This window comes from Arachis ipaensis, chromosome B06, assembly GCF_000816755.2.
Source record: "Arachis ipaensis cultivar K30076 chromosome B06, Araip1.1, whole genome shotgun sequence".
Lineage (NCBI taxonomy): Eukaryota > Viridiplantae > Streptophyta > Magnoliopsida > Fabales > Fabaceae > Arachis > Arachis ipaensis.
Window position 1 is genome coordinate 15,042,677 of NC_029790.2, and position 5,765 is coordinate 15,048,441.

The following is a 5,765-nucleotide window of genomic DNA, read 5'->3' on the forward strand; positions in this document are numbered from 1 at the left end:
CTTTCCATGCGAAGAGATCGACATTATCTCGTAAGAACTGTACTAGTAATTCTTTGGCGTTTCCTTTCAGAATCGTGCCAATATTAGTTGTTTTGTCTGAGGTGTCTCCGATCTGAACTTTCTCTACTTCACCTTCGGGCTGTGGACGGAGTTCTTCTCGTCTCTGAACTCCACCAAGCTCAATTGTATGGAACTCTTCTCCTCTGCCTCTGAGGTTTATACTTTCGTTATAACAGCGACGTGCCATCTTTTGATCTGCTTTTATTGTAGTTATCCCTTCTGTAGTTGGGAATTTCATGCATAGATGTGGAGTTGAGACTATTGCGCCGAGTTGATTTAATGTTGTCCGATCTATTAGGGCATTGTAGGCTGAACTCACGTCGACCACGATGTAGTCTATCTTGAGTGTTCTGGATTAGTTTCCTTTTCCGAAGGTTGTATGTAGTGACACGTATCCCAATGGTTGTATTGGGGTATCTCCCAGTCCGAACAGGCTATTCGGGTATGCTCTAAGCTCCTTTTCTTCTAAGCCGAGCTTGTCGAAGGCAGTTTTGAATAAGATGTCGGCGGAGCTCCCTTAGTCCATTAATGTGCGGTGGAGATTGGCATTTGCCAGTATGATGGTGATGACCATGGGATCGTCGTGTCCTGAGATGATACCGGATGCGTCTTCTTTGGTGAACGTGATTGCAGGGATGTCGGGTGCTTCCTCCTTCCCTTCGACATGATATACTTCTTTGAGATATCTTTTGCGAGATGATTTGGAGATTTCTCCTCCTGCAAATCCGCCGTGTATCATGTGGACATGTCTTTCTGGTGTACGAGGTGATCGCTCAGCTCGTCCGACATCTTCATCCCTTCGTCTCTTTCTTTGCTCATCATCTCTAGTGGCCAGAAAACCGATCTAGTTTTCCTTCTCTCACCAATTTTTCTATGACGTTTTTTAAGTCAAAGAATTCGTTGGTAGAGTGCCCACGGACTCGATGATATTCACAATATTCATTCCGGTTTCCTCCTCCTCTTTTGCCTTTGAGAGGTCGAGCTGGGGGTATTTTTTCTATATGGCAGACTTCTTTGTAGACATCTACCAGGGATACCCTAAGAGGAGTGTAATTGTGATATTTTTTAATTTTCTCCCCTTGTCGATCTTCCTTCTTTTTGGATTCTTTATCTTTGTCTCGGTAGGAGGATCCGGATTTTGAGGTTTCTCCCAACCGAGAGTTTTCTTCCATGTTGATATATTTTTCCGCTCGCTCCTGCACCTCATCCAGAGATGTGGGATATTTTTTTGATATAGATTGGCTAAAAGGTCCCTCTCGAAGGCCATTGATGAGGCCCATGATGGCGGCCTCTGTTGGCAAGCTTTGTATGTCTAGGCATGTTTTGTTGAATCTCTCCATGTAGTTGCGAAGACTTTTCCGATCTCCTTGCCTGATTCCTAGTAGACTGGGGGTGTGTTTGGCCTTGTCTTTTTGGATGGAGAATCTGGCCAGGAATTTTTCGGCTAGGTCATCAAAGCTTGAGATGGACTTAGGAGGTAAATTGTCGAACCATCTAATTGCTGTCTTCGTGAGAGTCGTTGGAAAAGCTTTGCAGCGAACAGCGTCTGAGGCGTCGATGAAGTACATTCTGCTTCTGAAGTTGCTGAGGTGATGGTTGGGATCTGTAGTGCCATCATACAGAGTCATATTCGGGAGTTTGAAGTCCTTAGGAATTTTAGTTTTCATGATTTCCCTAGTGAATGGATCTTGATCTTTGCGTGAATTGTCCTCAGGGGTGGTCCGGGTAGCCTTTACTTTGAGATCGGCTTTGAGTTGTAGGATTTTATCTTCTAACTCTCGACGTCGTCTTACCTCTCTTTGTAGATCCTTGCCAACTTCTCGTTGATGCTGGCTTTCTTTTTCAAGTTGCTTTAAACGATCTTGAAGTGCTTCTATTACTCCTGGATTTGATGAGTTTTTGTCTCCGTTAGATTTCGGAGTATCCTTTGGTGTAGAGTCCGCATTTTTGTGCGGTGTTCTATCCTCTAGATCTGAATCATGGTCGTTGTCATGGTTGTCTGCCATGGTGGTGGGATGACTTCTAGGTCCCCGGCAACGACGTCAATGTTCCGAGGGTTACCTGAAACTGTAGGTCGATCTCGGACGAGATCTTCTGTGCTGGTCGGAGATGACGGGCCCGGCTGGTGGGTGGCGGCCGGAGCTTTCGTGTCCGACTTGTTGGACTTGCTGCACTGCTGATCCTTAGTCACCGGAGGGTGGGGGGTACCTGCAAGAGACTCCGATGCTTAAGTTAGCATGGGTATTAAACAGGTTTTTAGTAGAATCAGAGTATGAGTTATACCTGGGTGCTCCAGTGTATTTATAAGATAAGTTAGTTATCTTATCTTATCTTTATCTTTGAGTTGAGGTCAGCTTATCTTCAAAGGAACCGCCCTTATCTCTATAGGCTTGGACTGCCCTTGGATTTGGGTCGTGTTCCTCTATTTGGGTCCTTTACTAGACTTTTCTGTCGATTTGACCGACTTATTTTGAGAAGAGGTCGGATAGCCTGACCTGAAGAGGTCGGTCACTTTATTGCTGATCATCCCGGATTGGATAGCTCGAACCAGGGTGTGAACACTAGGCATACTGAGTAACCACCTATAACACAACATTTCTATAAATACAAAACCCTAACTACGTTTTAAGGTACGCTATTCACTCTAAATAACATATACCTCATCTTATACTTTTTCTTACTTGAGCGTTGGAGTCTCTTTGCAGGTCCCAACCTCCTCCGGTGTTCCCCGACGGCTGAAGTATAGCTCGGCGTCTATGCTCTTAGGACAGAAAACTCCATACACACAGAAGAAGGAGTTATACCTCGGTACTAGAAAGAGTTATACCTCGACTCAGATTACTGGACAGGGACACATAGTAAACACTCGCCAGGCACCATCCATTTTTTTTAGTATCAAGGACGGCACAAATAGCTTGTGACCAATCAAAGATTACAAGTATGCCTTGTTATGGGGTGATATACCACCTTAGATTCCTCAAAATAAATTTCCAAAACTTAGTTGACTGGGACTACGATCAAATGTAATAGAAAAAATGTTTGAGTTATCATCTTGTGTGACACTCATGAACAAAACACTCCATATTTTCCATAGATGAGTCTCATTGACAGAAATAAGTGGCTTGCAATACTTGAATATTTTAATGCATGGCGAGAATGTCCGAAAAATCTTGTCAAACTGACTTCAATCCTAGTTAACCAAATTATCTTCATAGCACGGAACAACTTGGATATTGGTAATCGTCCCTGGGAGGTACTGCTGCAAGGCTTGCAAAATTGAAAAACTTTTGTGTCACGCTTAAAAATTTTTGGTGTTATTTTATGATAAATTCTCCATAACTCAACTCCTCATTCTCTTCTTCATCATCATGATCTTTTTTTTTGTTCATCTTCTCTTTTTTATTTTAATTTCTCATAATTCTTCTTGTTTTATCCTCTTAACAAGAACAAAAACAAAAAAAAATCAAACAAAAAAAACACATAATACTGCAAAATCACCAGAAAGAAGATGAGAAAAAAAATGTAGCAACAATAGTAACAATAGAAGAATGTGAAGAAGAAGAAGAAACGCAAAGAAGAATGTGAAGAACAACGCGAAGAAGAAGAAGAGGTTGAAAAGTTGGAGTGTGTAGACACGCTTTCACTAATGAAACTTGTTTTTGTTGGGTTTGGACTAATTTAATTGGATTTAATTGCTAAAAAAATTTTGATGTGTGACATGACTAATTTACGAAAGGTAAAAACTCAGGTGAAGTCGACTTCACGTGAAATTGATACCTGAGAGCCGTTAGATGAAAATTTAGTCAAATCAGTTAAATCATTTAACGGCTCTCAGATATCAACTTCACGTGAAGTCGACTGCACCTGAGTTTCCACCTTTACAAACTAAAAAATTATAAATCTTGTTGATTATTCTAGTAATACTAGTAACGTGAGGAGTGACCAACAAAATTTAGTGCAGAGTAAATCGAAGCTGGCTCTTCTAAAACAATACCTAACCCCTCTTAAAAAGAACATAAAATGTGTAGTTTCCATTAATAAGCTAATAAGCTCATTACATGAAAAAAAAATAGACATCATCACCATATCATAAGTCATAACCCTTCATTCAAATTAGGGGTGGCAATGGGTAGGGTAGAGTAGGGTTTGGAGCCAACCCTAACCATACCCGCAGGTTGAGATTTTTATATAAACTCAACCCTACCCTACCTACGAGTTGAGAATATCTCAACCCTAATCCTACCCGCTCTTAACCTGCGGGTATCTGACCCTACCCACGGGTTACAAAAAAGAAACAATATTATTATATAACTTGATGATAATTTAAAATAGAACTGACTTTTATATAAAAAAAAAGTTTATTAAATTATCAATTAATGATCTTCTTTTAATGACTAAGGATTTTTTGCATTTAATGAGAGGTCTTTGGTTCAACATCCACTTAAAATATATTTTTATATAAGTATATAACATATGCATATATAGAGTGCGGGTTGGTCGGGTAGGGTTGAGACTCAATCCACACCCTACCCGACCCGCACGAGAACTCTACCCGCACCCTACCCTATCCGCTATGGATCAAGTTGACAACTCTATTCGATTGGGTAGGGTCGGATTGAGTACTCGCGAACAGGGTACATGTTGCCACCCCTAATTCAAATGAGTTATGTGTGATGTTTTTCTGTTGAGCCAGTCACAAAGTAGCTCATATTTTGGACTTGGGCCTCATAGCTGTGTTCTTTCATTTTTGGGGTAGTGAATAGTGATTACATTTTTGTTTTCCTTTTATATTGTGACCAAAATATAAAAAACTAAAGAAAACTAAATCTGTAGAACCAGTCTTTTCCGGCTCATGCACATGATTATTTTAGTTAAATGTTTTTATTCTCATATATTAAAATTGCTTTAATATTTAAATTATTTTATTTTTATGCATTTTTCATTGGAAGATAAATATAATATTAAATTCTTATGTGTATTTATTTCACTAACAAATTTTTATTATACACATATAATATTGCAATTTTTCATAGGGCCAAATCTAATATTTGTAGAAATAATAACGATGTATTTTTTTTTGTGAATCTAATAATAACGATGTATTTAAATGTGATTTTTATGATTCTAATTTATTCAACTTTATTCTAATTTATAAAAAGGAAATAAATTAATTCTTCAGGTCTCAGGAACAACGGAAATTTTAGTAATGGATTTGTTTAATTTGACTTGCCCACTTCCTCCACCAAAAAAAAAGGAAATTCTTTCCTTGGAAAAAATATTTTTTTTATATCACTATCTTGTTCATGGAAAGACTGTTGATGTTTTGTTTAATTCATGTGTTTTTTTAATTCATATTATGTTACTGTAGTCTGTAGATAATTTTTTTAAGGTCAAATATGACTTTATGTGACATAAAACAATGAAAATTAGAATAAGGCATACATTAGATTTGTCAAGGGAATACATAGGATAACTTCATAAAACATGAAAAGCATACTTTATTAAATAATAGGTGAATTATACTATAAATGTGAATAGAACAAATCTAATTAGTTACGACAACAGTATTTTTAAAAACAACCGTATCTATTAGAAATAAATTAATAAATCATTCATTATTATGGTGTCAAATTAATTATAAATAAGTTTGAAGTCTTCATAATTTTTTTAAAATATTAAATCAATTTTAATATATGAATAAAAAC